The sequence below is a fragment of the Sus scrofa genome, chromosome 15 (genome assembly GCF_054392235.1).
Source record: "Sus scrofa isolate SSC_HxYL_T2T_F1_AM1 chromosome 15, Sscrofa_HxYL_maternal_Yorkshire_Landrace_v2.0, whole genome shotgun sequence".
Classification (NCBI taxonomy): domain Eukaryota; kingdom Metazoa; phylum Chordata; class Mammalia; order Artiodactyla; family Suidae; genus Sus; species Sus scrofa.
The window spans coordinates 93966968-93990279 of record NC_139397.1 but is presented as its reverse complement, the minus strand read 5'-3'; the positions used below and the strand labels follow the sequence as shown (position 1 = coordinate 93990279).

Genomic DNA, 23312 nt, shown 5'->3' with positions numbered 1-23312 from the left:
CATGCTCAATAAACTCTTCTTTCTTTTCACGCCAACATGAGTCCAGAAATTCTTTTCCGACCTGTGTGCACAGACCACAACGTAAGTGGTTGGCTAATAACGGGGAAGTTACATGAATAAGATAGAATACCACTGGTGTTTCTTTCTTTCTCTCTACTGGAAGCAAGTTTTTCTTTTTTTTTTTTTGGTTTTTTTAGGGCCACACCTCTGGCACATGGACGTTCCCAGGCTAGGGGTCGAATCAGAGCTGCAGCTGCCAGCTTACACCACAGCCACAACAGCAGGGGATCAGAGCCATATCTGCCACCTAAACCACAGCTCTCGGCAACGCCAGATCCTTAACCTACTGAGAAAGGCCAGGGATTGAACCCGCGTCTTAATGGATCCTAGTTGGGTTCGTTACCACTAAGCCACAATGGGAACTCCCTGGAAGCAAGTTCTGATTCAAGTAGAAAGTGTAGTGTGTTAAGGATGTCAAACCCCATTTTACTTGGTCAGGGATGTAACTTTCATACTCTTCTTTGGAGTCTCATGCCCCACCAGTCTTGGAAATTCTGTGCCCGTGGAACATTGTGAATGCTACATGTGAGTGGGGCATCAGTGAACAGTAGATGTACATACTGAGATATCTCCTCCACTCACCCACATGCTCCACGGCCCCACTGCACTTCCCTTACAAAGCACAAGCTCAAAGATAAAACTATTCAGGAGTTCCCGCTATGGTGCAGTAAGTTAAGAACCTGACTGCCGCAGCTTGGGTCGCTGCAGAGGCACAGGTTGATTTCCAGCCTGGGTGCAGTGGGTTAAAGGATCCAACATTGCTGAAGCTGTGGCATAGGTCACAACTGCGCCTAGGTTTCTATCCCTGGCCTGGGAACTTCCATGCGCTGTGGGCAAGTCTGAAAAAGAAAAAAAGAAGAAGAAAAGAAAAGATAAAACTCTTAAGAATTTCAAGATGACAACAGCAGAGCATTTCACCAATTATGGGGCCCTTCAGAGTTGCGGGTCCTGTTTAGGTGGTACATTCGTGAAGCTGGCCCTGCCTGGGGTACTTGCTATTGGGCAAGTAGGAAATTATCCAGCAGTATCTTGAAATGTGGGGACCCACACCATTGTGACTAAAAGGTAGTAAACAAAGACCCTCCAGTATAGGAACAGCAAGAATCCTACTGACTCAATGGGACAGAGTTCCCACTGAGTGCTCCTGGGCTTCAATGCTGGGGGTGGGTCCATTTGTCTGACCAGTGCTCCAGGACACTTGCCTGATGACCCCTGGGCAATCCCTTCCTCATCCATGAGCACATCCTAGACCATGTAACAAACCTGGAAATGATGCCCATATGACTTAGCCATTGGACCCAGAGCCCACGCGCTTTTCCTTCCTCCTCCCCTTTTCCCCCTTATTTTCTGAATGGAACCCATATTTTGCTGTGCCTTTTTACAATGATAAAAGAGAGTTCAGTGGCTTACAAGAAAGGCTTCGATCTTAGACACAAAAAGTCCTGTTTACCATCCCTTCTCTCAAGATAGTGGGAAATTCCTTCCATTCTTTGCCATAAGTTTGTAGTCCAAAGGCTGAGCAGGAGGTACTTTCACGTATCTTCTTGCAAAGTGACAAATAGCAAATCACAAGTTCAGTGTTGAGCTGTTACCCGACCCATTCAGTGTTTGCTGGATCACCCAGGTGCTACAAGGAGGATCAGAGTTAAGGAAGGGGAAGAGGGACACCAGGAAAAGAGAGGACACCACGACCAAGCTGAATGTGAGAGAGAGCCAATATTTCTGTGTCACTTCCTCCACCACCTCGTATCTGGGGAGGTGTGTTTATCCTTATTTAGCAGACAGAGGATTTGAAGCAGAGGAATTGTGACTTACCCAAGTTAAAATTACCCTGATTCTCTTGAACAGATGTTATGATGACCCATTTCTGGATAAATCAAAACACAAGCAATGATCTGAGGTACTTGGGCAACTCTTGGGCAATGCCTTTTCCAGAACATCGTCTAAAGAATTAACCCAGAATTCTCATTACTAAGTACCAGAATTTACATATCAAATAGTTTATTGTACAGATCTGTATTTTGGTATATAATATCTATATGAAAAATGGCCTTATAGATAACATGCATCTGTATATTTATACATACAGCTATATGAAAAAACGGGCTTAGGAGTTCCCATCATGGCTCAGTGGTTAACTAATCTGACTAGGAACTATGAGGTTGCGGGTTCGATCCCTGGCCTCGCTCAGTGGGTTAAAGATCCGGCATTGCTGTGAGCTGTGGTGTAGGTTGCAGATTCTGCTTGGATCCCGTGTTGCTGTGGCTGTGGTGTAGGCCAGTGGCTATAGCTCCAATTAGACCCCTAGCCCGGGAACCTCCATATGCCGTGGGTGTGGGCCCTAGAAAAGACAAAAAAAAAAAAAAGAAAAAAAGAAAGAAAGAAAAAATGGGTTTATAGTCTTATGAACAATTTTGGGAGCTTAAGCTTCTTTGATTGGCTAAGAAATCTCATGCAACCTGATTTAAGCTGCCAATTTCAATCAGACTTTCCCTCTATGAGAGAGGCAGCCATGTAAACTGATCTAGTTTGGCTGCTAGTAACAGTTTCAGAAATCCAGCACAGAGAGTATTTTTTTAAATAAAAATGTATACAGGATTGGAATGTTGATAAGACATTTGCAAATGTATATAGAAATATGATAATTTATACTATTTTGTGATAAGACTCTTGGTTGGCATTAGGGATGCGTCATATGATTGCATTAATTGCAAAGAAGAAACTCAAAATGGCATAATTGTGCCTGATGTTCAAGTAATAGAAATAGAATTTAAAGTGTTGTTAGAAAATGGAAAATGTGACTGAGGTGAAAAGGCTTTAAAAACATGCAGGCAAAAAGGAACCATTAGCACCTGTAGCCCTGTGAAGGTAATATGATTCCTGGTTCCCATGAACACCCGTTGACCCGGACAATGATAAAAGACAAGTGGGCAGTGGGTATCGGCCTCTGGTGGGTCCCCTCTGAAAATGCCGAGGAGGACGGGCATACATTGTAACATCCTCACATGGATAGGTCATAAGTAAATACGCTGGCGTCTTTGGTCTGAGAGGCAGCCTCGCAAAGCTGTCTTAGTGTGAGCTGCAGCATCAGATAGTGGTCTGGAGTGCAGACTCTGCACACCGAGCTGCCTGAATTCAAATCTTGGCTTTGCTGCCAACAAGCTGTGTGTCCTTGGGCAAATCACTCCACCTCTCTGTGCCTCTCTTCAGTAAAACTGGTAAAATTCAGAGCCATTCAGCCAATTATAAGATTGAATAAGTTACAAAAAAAAAAAAAAAAAGAGTTCCCACCGTAGCTCAGTGGTTAACGAAACTGACTGGGAACCATGAAGTTGCAGGTTCCATCCCTGGTTTTGCTCAGTGGGTTAAGGATCCAGCTGTAGGTTGCAGACATGGCTCGGATCCTGTGGTGTAGGCTGGCGGCTACAGTTCCAGTTCGACCCCTAGCCTGGGAACCTCCATATGCCATGGGTGCGGCCCTTAAAAAAAAGACAAAAGACAAAAAAAAAGATTGAATGAGTTAATATTTGTAGCACTCTGGGGATAGTCCCTAACACATAGTAAATGATAAGTGCTTTTTAGGTAAAAAATTTTAATTGATTATAAAATGTATACAAGATGTGGGAGTTCCCATCGTGGAGCAGCAGAAACGAATCCAACTAGGAACCATGAGGTTGCGGGTTCGGTCCCTGGCCTTGCTCAGTGGGTTAAGGACCTGACGTTGCCGTGAGCTGTGGTATAGGTCACAGACGCAACTCGGATCCTGAGTTGCTGTGGCTGTGGCATAGGCTGGCATCTACAGCTCTGATTGGACCCCGAGCCTGGGAACCTCCATATGGCAAAGGTGTGGCCCTAAAATGACAAAAGACAAAAAGAAATGAAATAAAATAAAATGTACACAAAATGTCTTTTCACTGACAGCACAAGCTCTGGAGACTCATCCTCTGAGTATAGAATGAAGGGTGAATCCTCAACCATCCTTAAGTAAAGAATGAGGGGTGAATCCCCTCCAATCACAGTGGCTCTGGGGGAGATGAGAGTGGCTGGCTGACAACACTCTTCACCGCGGCAATTTTCTCTCGCCCATGCCTCTCAGTCCAGGTAGGCCCCAGTGGCAGGTTTACGGCTCTGACCAAGTCTGATTGGATTAGAGACAAAATCCTGACTAAATCTGAACAAGAATTTTCTTCCTCCAGAAATGTGAAAAGGGGGAACGGAAACTGAGCAAGCTAGCTTTGGGAGCTTTAGTGCAAGGTCGTATAGAATCCAGGCAGGAGCGAGCATCATCACAAGACAGCGTCACATGTACCAGCCTGTTATCGGAGGGACAAAATGGGAGTTAAGGATGGGGGTGTTTACATACAGGAACCAGTCCATCGGGCTCTCCCTGGTTCTTGCAATAAACCCCTTTTCACTCAAGCTAGTTGGAATGGATTACGGTGCCCAGCAACCCTGAGACAGGCTAGAACTCATGCTGGGAAGTATTTTATTTTTTTTTATTTTATTTATTTATTTTTTGCTTTTTAGGGCTGCACCCGTGGCATATGGAGGTTCCCAGGCTAGGGGTCAAATTAGAGCTACAGCTGCCGGCCTACACCACAGCCACAGCCACACCAGATCCAAGCCGCATCTGCGACATATACCACAGCTCATGGCAATACTGAATCCTTAACCCACTGAGCAAGGCCAAGGATCGAACCCACGACCTCATGGGCTTGTTAACCACTGAGGCATGAAGAGAATCCTGGGAAGTAATTATTAAGCACCTTCTGTTGTGCCCCCCAGATGCTGAGTGTGCAGAAGGGCTAGAAAGCAGGTGCTTGTCTGAAGGTGCTCAGGGTGGCAGGCAGGGCTAGGCACTGAGGTATATCATCTCACTAAGCTTCCAGTAATTCCACTGCCTCAAAGTCATTATCCCATGTTCATGGGTAAAGCCACCGAGGCTCATAGACATTAACTGGTTTTCCCGGGGATTGGCAGAGTTAAGAGTTTTATTTCAAATTTGTCCAACTCTAAGTCCTAAGCTCCTTCCAAAAAAAAAAAAAAAAAAAAAAACCCTGAACTTTCTTCAAGGGTACGCATGTAAAAACATATCCCTGTAGCTCTAATTTTTATATTATCCCAAATGCATGCAGAGACGGCCGTGAGCAGCCTTACGGCAACAGAGCCAAAGGGAGCCAGCCCTGCCCTCTTCCATTCTTACCAGCAAACTGAGGCCAATAAATGTCAGCTTTTAGTCTTCAGGGCAGAAGTGCATTGTAGGGGTAGAGGAAAGAGTAAGTACAGAACTGGGTTGAACTTCAGGAAGGAAGCTGAGGAATTTCCTTTCTGTGCTCTCGTCAGAGTGAGTGGACGCTGACAGTGCATCGGAGCTCAGCCCGGCCACTTGCCCACTGTCCGGAGAATGGGGGCGGGGAGGGAGGGTCTCCATGTGGAACTCATGGCTCCCTCCTCTCCAATCTCACCGCAGTGGATGCCTAACATGTTTCTACTAGCAGATACCTGGATTCGATGCATTCTGGAAACCCCTTTCACAAGCCAGAACAGCATTCTGAAATAACATTTTTAGCAGATGTCTGTGTTAACAGTTTATTGAGAAATCTCAACTCTTTGGCTCATGACCACTAAAGAATTTTATTTTATAAGAACAGACACCAACTATACCATCTTCACAGTGCCGCCTCCCTTTTGCTGTTGGGTGATGTTTCCCTTAAGGACTACTGGGCTAGATTGCATATTTCTTAACCATGTTTTGGTTATTAACACAAAAGCAATCTTCTCCCCATCCTGTTCTTAATGAAACTTCAACCTCAAATTTGATTTAGAGTCATCTCCTTCTCTTCCCTAAGCACCCGCAATAAGACTCTTGGGGTGGGGGAGCCGACTCTCAGCCCCCTCTTCCCCTTTCTTTTATTTTTATTTTTGTCTCCAATTTTTTATTTCTTTTTCTTTTTTTTTTTTTATTGTTATTTCCCCAACACAATTTTTTTTTCCACTCTACAGCATGGGGACCCAGTTACCCATTCATGTATACATACTTTTTTCTCACATTATCATGCTCTGTCATAAGTATCTAGACATAGTTCTCAGTGCTACACAGCAGGATCTCATTGTTAATCCATTCCAAAAGCAAAAGTTTGCATCCAGTTCCTCAGCTGTGTTTGTGAGGGGAGGGGAGAGAGGTGTGAAATGCAGCGATGTCTCCTACTGTAACTGGCTGGCCTCCATCCCCTACCTGGTTGGCCACAACTCCTGTTCCAGCCCATTATCTTGGATTTAGGGTGGACAGGTGCTGGCTTGCATGTAGCCCCCAGCAAGGGCTCGTGTGGCTAACTAGCCTGAGTAGCCCCCTTGGCATATTCCGTCATGTTTATCAGCTGACTCGGAGCTGCGAATCTCAAGCGGCATTTCCCTGCTGTGTATATACCTCCTTGCCCTCCATGAAGCAGTGGTCCCGACAACACTGTAGCCCCCAGGAGCATCTGCAATTGATGGTAAACACTCAGGCCCCCAGGCAGATGAGGGACCCATTTTTATATTCACCCAGGAATGTGGCCAACATAAATGAATTCCCTTTTCCTCTCTTGTGCATGACAAGGACCCATCAGTAAATATGCTAGGAAAGAAGTCAGTGAATCAAGGAATGAAATGCCAGTTTTTTAGATAAATCTGATAATTTTTTTTTTCTACACCCATGGCATGCAGAAGTTCCTGGGCCAAGGATTAAACCTGAGCCACAGAAGTGACATTGCCGAGCCCTTAACCACTAGGCCACCAGGGAACTCCAAGATAGCCCTGATCAATATGAGACTTTAGCGAGGCCCATTTTCTTTTGCCCTTGGGTAAGGAAGGAAGTAACCCTTCTTGGACTGTGGCTATACAAAGGCTGAAATCCCCAAACATCTCTCTTATGCATGTGCACACTTCCATTCTGTCTCAGATTCTTTTCCCACATAGATTATCACAAAATATTGGGTGGAGTTCTCTGCTCTACAGCAGGTCCCTGTTGGCCAGTCATTCTGTATACCTCAAACCCCCAGTCCATTCCTTCCTGCCCCTTCTGTCCCCTTTGGTAACTATAAGTTTGTTTCTATTCTACGAATAAGTTCATTAGTATCCTTTTTAAAATTTTTCACATATAAATGATATCCTATGATATTTTGTGTTTCTCTGTCTTTCTTTGTGTGACTGACTTCATTTAAGTGTAATAATCTCTAGGTCCATTCATGTTGCTGCCCAAAGCATTATTTCATTCTTTTTTGTGGCTAACGTTCCACTGTACCACATCTTCTTTATCCATTCCTCTGTCATCATCACTTCTTTTATACAAAACACACAAGATGTGGGTCCTGACACCAATTATTAGGGAAGAACCAGGGAAACAAATCAGGATGAGAAAGAAGGAAAATGTGAATTTCCTATAGGCAATATATTCTATGAGAAAAATGCAGGTGTTATTTTAAGATAATATATACATTGTATGTTTTGAATCTGAATTCAAAAATATTACATAATACTACTAAAATAGTACAATAATCCATTGGGTTTTAAAATAGTAAACATTACAGAGTTCCCCCTGTGGCTCAGTGGAAATGAATCCAACCAGTATCTATGAGGATGTGGTGCAATTCCTGGCCTCGCTCAGTGGATTAAGGATCCCGTGTTGCCATGAGATGTGGTGTAGGTTGCAGACATGGCCTGGATCCCCATATGGCTGTGGCTGTGACTGTGGTGTAAGCCAGCAACTGTAGCTCCGATTTGACCCCTAGCCTGGGAGAATTCTTATGCCATGGGTGAGGCCATAAAAAGCAAAAAAAAAAAAAAAAAAAAAAAAAAGGAAAGAAAGAAAGAAAAGGCACAAATAAATAAAACATACATTAAACATTAAACCTCCAAACAACTAAATCTAATAATTGAGTCTATTGATAAAAGGGAAATTGATGGAGTGTGGAATACATTTTAGACAATTATTTTTCCTTTTATTACTGTTGTCTTAGTCCACTCAGGCAACGTAACTAAATACTGTAGACCCTTTGGCTTATAAATAATGAACACTTGTTTTTCCCAGTTCTGGAGCCTGAAATGCCAAGATCATGGTGCCGGCAGGCTTGATGCTGCAAAGGCCGACTTTCTGGTTCACTGCACCCTCACATGATGGAAGGGGGAGAGGCCCAGGTCTTTTTTATAAGGACACTAATCCCATTCATGAGGCTCTGTCCTCACATGACCTAATCACCTTCCAAAGGCCCCACCTCCTAACACCGCATTGGACATTAGAGTTTCAACATATGAATTTGGGAGGGGGACACAAACATTCAGACCAGAGCAACTGTGAGTCCTCTTTCTCTTCTCTGCCCTTCCTTTTTTTCCCCTTTCTCTTTAAAAATTATTTATTAATTCTTTCCCTTAACTTGCAGTGGCAGGGCCATTGGAGTCAAGGAATCCGTCAGGGCCTAGGAGGCTGGTGAGGTTTGTAGGGTCTGCGAGGCCAGAGCCAGGGTAGATGGGTCAAGAGACTGCTGTCATAAGCAGATGAATATATGAACAGATGATGGGAGCAGCTTTTTCACAGTTGAAGTGAAGTGTTGTAAATATGGAAAGAGTAAAAACTAAAATGGACCAGGGAGTATTGGTTTGGAATCGAAATTATTGGTGCGAATGCATGACTTTTGGTGTATTTATTTAGATAGATACAGACATATATACAGATGTGTGTATACATGTGCCTCAACATACATACATTTCTTAGGTCTGTCCGCTGAGAGGGCTTAGATACAATGAGCATAACTAGTGCCCAAATCTTGGTTTCCAAATACCCTCCTCTACTCAGAGCAGCCAAAGCTCTTTGGAGAAATGACTGAGGCAGCAAAATACAGATGAGTCTCGAACATCTTGTTGATCCAGAAAAGAAGGAAAACTCAAAAAGGTAAGGGGACCTGTCGGAAATCACTCAGGAACCAGCTTGAAGGTGCTCCCAGCAGCCAAATATGGGGCAATTTGAGCAGCAAAATCCATAATGATGTAATGGATTATGATCCATTGAATAAGATGGAAATCCATGGATTTTGCTGATAGGAATAAACAAATGTCTCTCATTTCTCTCTTTCTAAATGAGAGAAAAGGGAAAGCACAGTCATGATGAAATTAGAAAAACCATAATGTGGCAGCTACTGAGTAGTATTTTATTCAGGCAAGAATCATCCAAGGATGATAAAATAAGCCGAGAATTTGTGGAGCAATAGGGTATTAACATGATTTCAAAGTAGCACCGCATAAGATACTTATTAATTACCAAAAAAAAAATAACTTTCCAGTGGAGAAACCTGGAAAACTCCACCTTACCCAAATGATCAGAGTCTATACGACCAGTAATAGGATAGAGTGATATCATATCCTTCTTACCATGATGTAATGAGAAGGACATGCATCACTTTGGTGATATTCCAGCCCAAAATGTGTAACTTGAATCTAATCATGAAGAAGTAACAAACTCAAATTGAGGGACATACTACAAAATAAGTGTAATAGACTTCAAGATATCCAGGTCAGAGTTCCTGTCGTGACTCAGCGAAAACGAATCTGACTCGTATCCATGAGGACGCAGGTTCAATCCCTGGCCTCGCTCAGTGGGTTAAGGATCCAGTGTTGCTGTGAGCTGTGGTGTAGGTCACAGATAGGGCTTGGATCTGGTGTTGCTGTGACTGTGGTATAGGCCAGCAGCTGCAGCTCTGATTCAGTCCCTAGCCTGGGAACCTCTATGTGCCATGGGAGCAGCCCTAAAAATGCAAAAGACAGAAAAAAAAAAATCAAGGTCACAAAAAAAAAGAGTGAGGAAGTGTTCCAGAACTAGGAGACTGAATGAGATAAACAAACAAACATGACAGGAGTTCCCCAGTGGCCTAGTGGTTAAGGGTTTGCTATTGTCACTGCTGTGGACAGGATTTGATCCCTGGCCAGAGAACTTCCAAGTGACATGAGCAGGGCTAACACACACACACACACACACACACACACACACACAGAAAACAAACAACAAATAAACAAAACTGACAACTAAATGTAACATGCTATCCTGGACTGGATAGTGGACCTGAGAAGGAATTTTTTTTCCTGCTTTAAAGACCATTATTGGGACAATTGGTGAAACTTAAAATGAGGTCCTAGGATTAGATAGTACTATTACTTTAGTATTAATTTCTTGCTTTGGGTGATTGTTCTGTGATTAGATAGGAGCCTATTCTTTTAAGAAATACACAGTTTTCAACTTATCCTCCTTTGACTTGGATGGAAAAGAAGAAACAAACATGTTTTATATATGTATCTATCCCATATAATACAAAATAGTTATATAAATAAAAATTAAATACATGCATATATATGTAAATAACAAGACAAGGATGGTAAAGCAACTGTGGTAATAATCTTAACAACTGGAAATCTGTGTAAAGGGCACACAGATTGTACTTGTCTTCCTTCTTTTCTCTGAGTTCAAAGTTATTTCAAAATCAGGCGTCTAAAAGGATGAAAGGATCCCTGGGGCTCCTATCTTACTTTCCTCCTTTGAGGGCGGAGACTTGGCTTTATGCACCTGCTTTCCCTGGTCTGGCCCATTTCCAGGCACATAAGACAAAAGTAATGACGTTGAATAATTGGCGATTATACTTATCTTGGGTTCTGTACTAAATTGTAAGCTACTAGAGGGCTTGAGCCACGTCTTGTTTCTCTGAATTCCCTCGAGACCCAGCTCCATGTCCTGTGCATCAATGACACCATTGGCTATTTGTGGAACTGAATGAAATGACATGGCCACTCAGATGTTATGATAATGATTAGGCTCTGACAAAGATCCCCTCAATGGGCCTGTGAAAATGACCAGAGTACTTGAAACTCGGCTTCCCCTCCTGGGCCCCTGAAAGCCAGGGTCCAGGTTAAGCAGCCCTTTGTGAGACTGCATTCTCCTGGAGCACCGTCTCACTCTCCACTGAGTCACCTTTGGCAGGCAGCCTTCCTCTTGGTCTGCAGTCATTACTCTAATGAAGTGCAGCTGGGGTGTCGAACAATGAACTTGCACTCAAGTGGCAGCCACCGTTGAAAGCACAGTACCCTCATGCGCTGGAACAGCCCTCCCAGGCCAGAAATTGGCCCAGTGCTTTTACGTCTGGATGAGATGTGGACCCACGGGGAGCCAGAAAATGGCAGCTGCAAAGCATGCTATTGAGAGAGAAAATTTCAGTTTAAAGTTAAGTGGAAACCCTGCCCAGAGCGAGAAGCGAGACGCGCCGTGTATTTCACAAACCACTACTGTATCTTTTGGGAAAAACTGTATCTGCAAAGGAATCTGACACAGATCTCCCCTCTGGACAGCTGTCCTGTTCATTCTGCCCTCCTCAGCTGCGGGGTGAGCCAGAATTCAGTCCTCAGGGCAGTGAGTACAGGGCAGTGCCCAGCAAGCAATAGGAACTCCCCAAGGAAACCTCCAGGAGATGCATATTTTCCAATGCTTTTTTTCCCTGATGGAAAAAAGGGGGGGGGGGTTCTATATAAGCCTGCCTAAGTCACTCATCTGATACAGAAATCAGCATTTCCTAAGATGACAGAAGAATCGTAGCTGGTAATAACTCACATCACTGAATGTTTCCTCCCTGACAAACGTTACTCTCGAGCATGATGTGATCATGCATGTAATCCTCCCCACTGCCCTGTGGGCTTGGGGTCATCCCCAGTGACCAGAGAAGGCACCTGAGACACTTGACCAAGGCCACAGAGCCAGTAAGTGGTGGAGCCACGATTCAAATCCAGATACTCCGCAAAGTCAATTACTGAAGTCTGAGCTTTCAAAGTTGGGTGCTTTTCCAAAAAAACCCCTGGAATTGGCCCTTGAATACAGAGATGATATCAGGTTACGTGTGTTGAAACTTAGTCACCCTCACACATGCACATCCACAGAGTGCTTTGAACATTGAGCATAACCGAGCAATATTAGTGGTTACACAAAACAGGAGGAGAATAATACAGGAACATCAGAAATGCATGTTTTGGCTTGTTAGGAACAGCGGCAGGAGTCTGAAAGCAGATTCCTGTGCTTTCCTCTCTGATTCTTTGTGTAACTTTAAAAAGTGCAGAATGTGATGAAGCTGAAGTTACACTGGCTTAAAGGGTTAAAAAGTTTCCTAGGGGGAGTTCCTGTCGTGGCGCAGTGGTTAACGAATCCAACTAGGAACCATGAGGTTGCGGGTTCGGTCCCTGCCCTTGCTCAGTGGGTTAACGATCCGGCGTTGCCGTGAGCTGTGGTGTAGGTTGCAGACGTGGCTCGGATCCCGCGTTGCTGTGGCTCTGGCGTAGGCTGGCAGCTACAGCTCCGATTCGACCCCTAGCCTGGGAACCTCCATATGCCGCGGGAGCGGCCCAAGAAATAGCAACAACAACAACAACAACAACAAAGACAAAAGACCAAAAAAAAAAAAGTTTCCTAGGAAGCTCAGCTAGGAACGTGTCCTCTGTCTGGAGCCCTTGTCTCAAAGGCTGCCTCACTGCATGAGGAGCGTAAACCCCAGGGGTTGCTCTGTGGCTGTGTGAACGCACCGCACAGAGGCCAGCAGGGTAGGGACCATGGTCGCCAGCCTCAGGCGCTTAGAAATGCAGACAGGATGCTGGTAAGGATGCAGCCTATGGAACAGAGGCACACGGCCCCATTCCAGATACGGTGAGGACAGGCAGGACCACCAATGTCCAGCTGAAGACAGTGGGTGAACATTTTAGAAATAGAAACAGGAAATGACATTTCCAACCAATGTGAAAAAGTTACGCAAAGAATCAGAGAGGAAAGCAATCCATGTTTCCCAGGCAATAACTCTGCCCCATTATATAAAGTTCACTGCTGTCAGTTATAAAATATGTGAGTAAAGAGGGCAAACATCCATGTTTTTAATGAATCAAGCAATCATTACCTTCTATGAAGCACCCTTCCATAACCAGACTACAGGAGTAAGCTGTTCAAAAAAGGCCAGTTATGCAAATAAAAATGACAGTAGAGGGAGTTCCCATCATGGCTCAGCAGTAAACAGCCCAACTGGTATCCATGAGGACAGGGGTTCGATCCCTGGCCTTGCTCAATGGGTTAAGGATCCGGTGTTGCCTTGAGCTATGGAGTAGGTCACAGATGAGGCTCGGATCCCAAGTTGCTGTGGCTGTGGTATAGGCCGGCAGCTATAGCTCTGATTTGACTCCTATCCTGGGAACCTCCATATGCTGCAGGTGTGGCCCTAAAACGACAAAAAAATAATAATATTAATACAGTAGGATGGCAGAGGATGCATGAAGCAGGATTCTTGGGTGTCTTATCCAACAGCAACCTACTAACCTGCTTTATCCAGGCTCCAAGAAGCAGCCTACAACTATTGAGATCATCTTACAGCCAAGAACAATGGGACTGTTTTGATGTAGCTCTTAAAGATTCTTCACAAAAATGTTTTGTATACTCACTTTACTCCCATTAAAAGAATAAACAGGAGTTCCCGTCGTGGCGCAGTGGTTAACGAATCCGACTAAGAACCATGAGGTTGCAGGTTCGATCCCTGCCCTTGCTCAGTGGGTTAACGATCCGGCATTGCCGTGAGCTGTGGTGTAGGTTGCAGACTCGGCTCGGATCCTGCGTTGCTGTGGCTCTGGTGTAGGCTGGTGGCTGCAGCTCCGATTCGACCCCTAGCATGGGAACGTCCACCTGCCATGGGAGCGGCCCAAAGAAATAGAAAAAAGACAAAAAAAAAAAAGGATAAACAGTAAAGCAACATAAGTGCCCATCAACTGAGGAATGGATAAAGAAGATGTGGTATACATATGCAATGGAATACTACTCAGCCATAAAAAGAATGAAATAATGTCATTTGCAGCAACATGGATGGACCTAGAAATTATCACACTAAGTGAAGTAAGTCAGACACTTAAAGAAAAATACCGTATAATAGCACTTATATGTGGAATCTAAAAAAAAAAAAAAAAAAAAAAAAAAAAAAAAGATACAAATGAATTTATTTACAAAACAGAGAGAGACCCACAGACATAGAAAACAAACTTAGGGAATTCCCATCATGGCTCAGCAGTTAACAAATCTGACTAGCATCCATGAGGACATAGGTTCGATCCCTGGCCTTGCTCAATAGGTTAAGGATCCAGCGTTGCTGTGAGCTGTAGTGTAGGTTGCAGATGTGGCTCAGATCCCGGATTGCTGTGGCTATGGTGTAGACCAGTGGCTACAGCTCCAATTCAACCCCTAGCCTGGGAACCTCCACATGTCATGGGTGCAGCCGTGAAAAAAAGCAAAAAAATAAACATTACCAAAGTGGAAAGGGGAGGGGTTGGGATTATCATATACACACTACTATGTATAAAATAGATAACCAGCGAGGACCTACTGTATAGCACAAGGATCTCTATTCAATATTCTGTAATAACCTATGTGGGAAAAGAATCTGAAAAAAGAATAGATATATATATATATATGACTGCTGGAGTTCCCATCGTGGCTCAGTGGTTAACAAATCTGACTAGGAACCATGAGGTTTTGGGTTCAATCCCTGGCCTCGCTCAGTGGGTTAAGGACCTAGCGTTGCCATGAACTATGGTGTAGGTTGAAGATGCGGCTCAGATCTGGCGTTGCTGTGGCTGTGGTGTAGGCCGGGAGCTACAGCTCTGATTCGACCCTTAGCCTGGGAACCTCCATATGCCGCAAGTGTGGCCCTAGAAAAGACAAAAAGACAAAAAAAAATATATGTATATGAGACTGAATCACTGTGCTGTACACCTGAAACTAAAAGGACATAGTAAATCAGCTGTATTTCAATATTAATTAATTTTTTTAAAAAAAAAGAGTATTTTAAGACTTCATGTGGGGAGTTCCCATCATGGCGCATTGGTTAACGAATCCGACTAGGAACCATGCGGTTGCGGATTCAGTCCCTGCCCTTGCTCAGTGGGTTAACAATCCGGCGTTGCCGTGAGTTGTGGTGTAGGTTGCAGATGTGGCTTGGATCCTTCGTTGCTGTGGCTCTGTCATAGGCTGGTGGCTACAGCTCCAATTAGACCCCTAGCTTGGGAACCTCCATATGCTGAGGGAGCGGCCCAAGAAATAGCAAAAAGACAAAAAAATAAAGTAATTAATTAAAAAAAAAAAAAAAGACTTCACGTGGGCCACATCATAGTTACCTGGACCATTGCTGGCTCAGGTCAGACTTGTGTCTAGTTTAGGGGTTTTCAACTTGGAAGGTGGGAAGTGAGAGAATTTCAAAGAAACAGGTAGAGATTTTTTTTTTCCATAAAAAGAATGGAACCCTAAATAAGATTATGGGATATGATACATATAACCTTGCAAACCTGAGGAAACCTAATTATTATCTTAGAATACATGAATAGTTTATGAACGAGAGGGTGAAAACTATACTTATTCAAAGGGAAGATACTGCAATATAAGAATTCAAAAGCCAGCTCCAGACTGTAAGAATACTTTCAGTCTAGAATGGGTTACCTAGACACTCTTGTGATACTTCTGGGGGGAAAATAAGGATAATGTCAGGTCTCAATCTCTCCACCTGGAATAGTTTAAGTCAGTCAAGCTGAAGTCTGTAGGGTCTAGAAATTGTGGAAGAACTTTGAAATTGTATGTTTTCATTCTGATGATCATCTAAAAATTATTTTGTACCAGTCTGAACATAACTCAATTTTGGGAAACATAGTTGGAGTTCCTCAATTCTTCCCTCCTGCCCTTGCTTCTATTTTATGTTGTTCTAGTATAAACTTTTCTTAGAATAACCCATCACCACCTAACAGTAATACAATAGGGCACATATTCAGCACTACCTTTTGCTAAAGCTGCAGTCAAATGTTAAAATTGCAGAAGAAAAAGGGAATATATTTATTTACTTTCTATGAATAGGGCCAGATGGTCTTGTCACTGAATATTGAAAATGGTAGGGCACAGGCTCCAATGAAGGAAACACCATGATTCTTCAGAGGGAATATTGCAGCCCCTCAGATACTTTTTTTTTTTCAGATAGCTGAAATGTTATATTTTATTATTTTATTTATTTGGAGATACTTTATTTATGCTCCATATATAACAGTAAAATTTGGTTCAAAAGAAAACATTAACCATGCATGCAAAATCTTAAAGGGTTAAAGAGTTTGATTTACTGTTCATTTGCCTCATATATTATTACTTTCAGGTACTGATGAGCATGTATTTATCTACAAACCACTAATTTGCCACTACTTTGCCCATGATGCCTCATTATCTTTTGGTATCTGACTGGGAATAGCTGACCCGAATTCTAAGAGAGGCCCTAGAACAGTGCAATGCTTTTGATGCTGTGGGAACCTTAGTCTCTCTAAGAATACTATGCACATGTAAATGTCCCATATAGCAAGTGTGTTGTGGACTCCAACAAAGATCATCATTCAAGTACAAGTTCACTTGAAAACCACTGACAAAATAAGCATCTTAAAATCCTTGCCACTTAGATACATAAGTGCCAAGGATATACAGTCTAATTTAAATACCAAGTGAACATATTTTCCTTTGTTTTGGGCCCCCTTAAACCTACATACTTGGGTCCTGCCCAAATATAAAATATAATGACACAACTTACTAATTTAGAGAGTCATATGATATCACTTATGAAAAGCATTTCAAGTCAACAATATTCATCTTTTAAAAAATTAAAAAGAAGTTCTTCACTCATTCTGCACATTCAAAGACTGGTATCTTTTTCTTTTTCTTTTTTTTTTTTTTTGGCTGCTCCTTTGGTATGCAAAACTTCCTGGACCAGGGATTGAACCCATGCCACAGCAGTGACTCAACCCACAGTAGTGATGCAACCCACAGTAGTGACTCAACCCACAGCAGTGACAATGCTGGGTTCTTAACCCACTGAGCCACCAGGGAACTCCCAGGGGTGTTTTGGGTTTTTTTTTTTTTTCCTTAAGTAGAGGTTTTAAAACTTTTCCATATCATTTTCCTTATAAATGAGGGAAGAGTGGGTACAAAGTATGCTTCTGAAGTCAGGGATGATTTTAAATGTTGTAGGCATTACTTAATCCCCAAAGGCAAATTCTGATCACAGCAGAATGGGGTGCTTTGGGAGAGAAGCTCCACAAAAGGGATATGTTGTCTCTTTTGTACAAAAATATCTAGAATTATGTGCAGATTTTGAGAACCATAAAAGAGCTACATTCTCCAGTAGCATTCCAAGGAGTCCCAGGGTAAATTTCTGAAGCTGTGTGCGTTTGATTTGATTGATAGTTGATGAAGATGATAACTATAGATAGATGATGATGATAGATAGATAGATAGATAGCATTATTTTGTTCAAAATAGTAATTTAAATAGTTTGTGATTTTAGAAATAATAGAGCCATGCTTTCACCATTAAGCTGAATGATCGTTCAGATACATTTGGCACTGTCTGTAGGTTTATGGCTTCCAACTTGTTTAAGATCATTCCCAGAGTGAGGGCTGATTTGCCACGGTTATGAAGCTTTCAGGATATAAACTATAAGAATGATAAACTACAGCAGTTGAAAATGTGCCTTCAGACACTCACTTGCAACTCCCATTTATGTCTCTAGGAATGGAGAAATGAGAAACTAGGGACCAAATCTGGCCCAGTCAGTAACCATGTGGGTAACACATAAATATTAATGTTCATTGCATTTAGTGTGGTATGTAGAAATATCAGAGTATAATTGTTAATTGCCAGTACATTTGATTCACGTAACAGAGGAATAAGTGAAAACCATTTTACTCTAATTTTTAAATGACTCCATCATAATAATTATGAAATACTCATTCTCTTCCTTAGATTGTTAAAACTGAATTTTCGGCAAATGAATCATCTCTCCTTCACTATTATTGCTTTCTATATAGATGTGTCTATGTATCTGTTATTCAGTTTAGTCAGTGACATAGTCTCTGCTTGTTTGAATGTCCTGGTGCCTCTTGCTTAGCATTCCTTATACAAAATACGATGTTCAAATCATTAAGGGCATTCATTCCAAATTTCATGGTATTTTAGGAATGGTCATGGTATCAAGGGGGGAAGGAGGGCTCTCCTTTGCCCTGCCAAGCCACTTGTTGAATCCTTTTCTCTTTTGATTTATTTTTCTCTTTGGATTATTCATATTCCTTCTCAACTCACTTCTGTTCCATTCTAATGACAACAACTATTCATCAAGAACCTACTGTGTCAGACATCGTGCTAGGCATTTTAAATTTATTATGTCTTTTACTCCTTAAAAAAAAAAACCCTATGAAGTATTATTTTTTATTCCTCTAGTAAATCTTTGGTTCTGCCTCCTTTTTTCCAACAGCACTCCAGTTTTTCTTTGAGTACCTTCCCCCGCTCCATTCCATATGGTTCTGGAGGAACTGTCCATCAAGGTCCCCACCCCTCCTCCCTGCCCAGATGTGGCCACCTGACTTATCCTGCCCTGAGTGACACCAGAATGAAAAACAGTTAGGATGATTCCACATATAAGCAATATTACATGATATTTGTGTAATTTATTTCACTTAGTATGATAACCTCCAGGTCCATCCTTATTGCTGCAAATGGCATTATTTCATTCTTTTTTATGATGGAATAAAATGATACAAATGAACTTATTTACAAAATAGAAATAGACTCACAAACATAGAAATCAAACTTATGGTTACCAAAGGGATAAGGGGGAGAGGGATAAAGTAGGAGTTTGGGACTAACATATACATACTACTATACATAAAATAGACAACTGATAAGAAGGACCTACTGTTTAGAACAGGGACCTAATTCTCAATATCTTGTTATAACCTATAATGGAAAAGAATCTGAAAAATTCATAGTATATGTATATAAATCTGAAAAAAAAATGTGTGTGTGTTATTGAATTGCTTTGCTACACACCTGAACCTAATACAACATTGTAACTCAATTATACTTCAATTTTTTAAAATGGTTAGGGTGGAGACATTCTGCTCTCAGAGTGCTGACAAGAATATATGTTTCTTCCGCCATTCAGAATTTCTATTCTTTGCAAGGCCTGATCCCTGAAGTGGCCCTTTGATTCTGCAAGAGAACTAAGATCATTTAGTAAATTTCCCTTTTGGCATAAATGAATCCGTTTCTGTTGCTTGCAACCAAAGAACCTAACTGATGTGTTCCCATTTTGCAGATGAGAAAAAGGAAACTAAAGCTTAGAGAAGTTAGTAATTGCTCAAAGTTAATGGCAGATCCAGGACACACACACGTGTCAGCCAGACCCCAAAACATAGAACCTGTGCTCGCTTCGGCAGCACCTATACTAAAATTGGAACAATACAGAGAAGATTAGCATGGCCCCTGCACAAGGACGACACGCAAATTCGTGAAGCGTTCCAAAACATGGAACCTTAACCATATGTTCTGCAAGGTGAGCCAGAGAAGAAATTCTCAGGTGGGGAAAAGCCATACATCTACTTTGTTTCCTTGGAGATTTCTGTGTGCTTCTCTTGGATCAGGTACCACATATTCCAAGTTTATTCATTCTAAGTAACAAGTCAAAACTGGGATACAGCATAGCAAAACGATAAAGTGACTTAATTACTCTTAATGAATATAACTTTATTGTTGGTAATTAAGCCCATTGTATTACTCATGAAGCCAATGATTTTTTTTTCTTTTTTTTTTTTTTTTTTTTTTTTTTTGCTTTTTAGGGCCACACTCTAACCATATGGAAGTTCCTAGGATAGGGGTCGAATCGGAGGTATAGCCGCTGGCCTACACCACAGCCACAGCAATGCAGGATCTGAGCCACGTCTGCAACCTACACCGCAGCTCAGGGCAACACTGGATCCTTAACCCACTGAGCAAGGCCAGGGATCGAACCCACATCCTCATGGCTACTAGTTGGATTTGTTTCCACTGAGCCATGATGGGAACTCTCAAAGCCAATGATTTTATATCTTTTCTTAAGGTAATGTGATCCACCTATTTATCTGTTTGTTTATTGCTATTTTAGGGCTGCACCTGTGGCATATGGAGGTTGCCAGGCTAGGGGTCCAATTGGAGCTACAGCTGCCGGCCTACAACCATAGCCACAGCCATGCAGGATCCAAGCTGCGTCTTCAACCTATACCACGGCTCACGGCCACACCAGATCCTTAACCCACTGAGCAGGGCCAGGGATCAAACCTGCATTCTCACGTATACAAGTCAGGTTTGTAACCCACTGAGGCACAATGGGAACTCCCGATCCTTTTAGGTGTTTTTTATTATTTTTTTTATCTTTTCCATTATAACTGATTTACAGTGTTCTGTCAATTTCTACTGTACAGCAAAGTGACCCAGTCATGCATATATATACATATTCTTTTTCTCACATTATCCTCCATCATATTCCATCACAAGTGAATAGAACTCTGATGTACAGGGTCTGGACAGGCCCGGAAGGTTATCTTGCAGGCAAGGTGGCTTGGTATGATGAAAAGCAACTAATCTGGAGCCTGAAGACAGGCTTCTGGTGGTAGCTCTGCCACCTCCTAGGTATGTGACATTGGGAAAATTGGCTTCTGTGGGCCTCACTTCCCTCCTTGGTAGACTGGGAATAGAGATGACCCTTCCCGTATAGGCTTATGGTGAAGATTTCGGAAGATTGTGCACCCCTTGCATGAGCTCACCTGTGGACTAGACAGCTCTACAAACATTAGTGTTTTTACTTTCAGGATCTAAAGAACAGCAGCATTCAATGACGATTTCAAAAGCACATTCTTTGTTGAACAGTCTCTTTCATTGATGTTCAAGCCATAGTTTCCTTTCTCTTTCTCCATTTTTTATAAGATGAATGGCAGAACATTTTTATAATAAAATACACCTTTCATGCTTGCAATCAGTAGGTATAAGGGTTTTTGTGATTCTGCCCTGAATTTGTACTCCTTGTGACAACTCTGGTTTCAGTGAAGGAAATCTGATCTGAGGGGTTACAGATGGGACGGAGAGGACAAATCCCGTGGGTCACAGGAGCAGTTCTAGTTCTCATTGGTAATGGTCATAAATTGTTACCATTCAACTGGAGGTCAGCAGCCTCTCTGAAAAGAATCAGGGCTGCACACGCATCTCCCAGGGAACAGGGATGGCACAAAGCCTGCGTGGACCCGGCCCAGGGTTCGCCTGCTCCTCACAGTCAGGGTGAGCCCCATCCAGGGGCATTCGCTCTACCCCGTGTTGATCTCTTCTGGTGGTGACTGAAACATATTAATACCCCATCCTGGAAATCTAGTGCTTCGGCAGCTTCCCTCTGCTTTTCCTGGAGAGGGTTGCATAGATAATGGCAGCCTTCATTTATTCACTCAGTCACAGTCGGCCAGTCATTCAACACTGAGGGTCTACTGCATCGGGTTTACACTCTGGGAAATTTTTAAAAATATGGATCAGATCCTGCTGTGTAGTACTGGGAACTATATCTGGTCACTTAAGATGGAGCATGATAATGTGAGAAAAAGAATGTATATATGTGTGTGCGACTGGGTCACCATGCTGTACAGTAGAAAACAGACACACTGTAAACCAGCTATGATGGAAAAAGTAAAAATCATTTAAAACGAATAAATAAATAAAAATATGGATCAGAAATAAACATTGCCATGAAGGAGCATATAACCCAGTAGGAAAGGGCTCTAAGACATCATCATCAATAGCTTTAGTCAGCGTCAGAGGGAGGAAAATTATTTTTAAAGGTAGCAAATATATTTAAAGAGGAAATTCTCTTTAGAAAAGAAACATCTGATATTCTATTCTAGGAACTGAAGGTGAGGCCCTAAAACTGAAGTTTAAAAGAAGGCAAAGTACTGGCTAAAGGAATTTGGGGGTGAGAAAAGGAGACTCAAGGAGAGAGGGAATAGGTAAGAAAGAGGGAAGAGGGGGGGCCCAATGGAGAGGCTTTGCCCATGGAGCAAAGTAGCCCACGGGTGTGCTTATAGCAGGGTGACCCAAGAATTTTAAAGAGTAAGCCATAAGGAAGAATGAAATAATGCCATTTGGAGCAATGTAGATGGAGCTAGAGAATATCATACTTAACTAAGTCAGACAAAGAAAAATACCGTATATCACTTATATGTGGAATCTGAGAAAATGATACAAATGAACCTATTTATGAAACAGAAACAGACTCACAGACTTAGAAAACAAACTTATAATTACCAGAGGGGAAAGCCCAGGGGGGAGGGAGAAAATTAGGAAGTTAGGATTAACATATACACACTATTATATATAAAACAGATAATCACAAGGACCTACTGTATAGCATAGGAACTTTACTCAATGTTCTGTAACAACCTAATGGGAAAAGAATCTGGAAAAAAATGAGTATATGCCTGTGTATAACTGAATCGCTTTGCTGCATACCTGAAACTAACACAGCACTGTAAATCAACTATAGTCCGATATAAAATAAAAATTAATAAATAAAAAACAAAACAAAACTTTAAAGGAAGTTCCCTGGTGGCTCGGTGGGTTAAAGGTCCAGCATTGTCCCTACGGTGAGGGTTCAGTCCCAGGTCCAGGAACTTCCACATGCTGCAGGTATGGCCAAAAATAAAACAACAACAACAAAAACCCAAAAACATAAAAAAAAGGGGAAAGCTGCATAAGATTTATACTCTTATGGCATATAGGTTATAGGAATAAGCCTCCCGCCTTTGCCTCAACTCCTAGTAAACTTGACAGCAAATGCCTCCTCCTCTGAGTGCTTTGTGTGTTGGGAGTTATGAAAAAAAGGAGGGTGAGGCATCTGCTCATATCTGCAAAGAGAAAAGGAGCCCCAGAAGCTGAGACCCAGAGAATTTAAAAATTCAGGAAGATCAGGAACTTGAAGCCACACATACCTAAGAGTTTATAATTCCTCAGGAATAAGCAGATGGACAGAGGATGTTGCGCTTTCCACAGGATTGGCTTGAGTCTGTTTTATTGAAATCTCTAGGACAGGTGACCTCTGCTGTAATCTAGGGCCCCCACGCAGTCTAGAAGGGTGTCATAAAGACACTCTGTGAAGCGTAGGACCTGTGCCCGCCACAGCCGGAACAGCAACAGCCGAGTGAGCATCGGGGGAGGGGAGAGAACAAACGAGACGCAGTTTAGACCGCTGGGGCACAAGACAGGAAAGCTTGATGGATGAGCTGAGAACTTTTTAGGTTGTTTGGTTATTTGGTTGGAAATGGGGAGCACATTTTTTTTTCCAAAATATTTTAGC

General features: G+C 42.4%; 2 long non-coding RNA genes and 1 other non-coding gene across 6 annotated transcripts in view; 2 read left to right on the top strand and 1 right to left on the bottom strand.

Moving 5' to 3' along the window:
- LOC146395980 (uncharacterized) overlaps window positions 1-23312 on the top strand; it is a 350884-nt gene that overhangs the window by 233620 nt on the left and 93952 nt on the right. The window lies entirely within an intron of this gene.
- Window positions 8724-23035, bottom strand: LOC146395981 (uncharacterized). The gene is made up of 2 exons (XR_014829604.1): window positions 22948-23035; window positions 8724-11271 (listed from the first exon to the last, which is right to left on the bottom strand). It is a non-coding gene; the product is annotated as an uncharacterized LOC146395981 (long non-coding RNA).
- Window positions 19368-19474, top strand: LOC146395982 (U6 spliceosomal RNA). Its single transcript, XR_014830649.1, has one exon. It is a non-coding gene; the product is annotated as a U6 spliceosomal RNA (small nuclear RNA).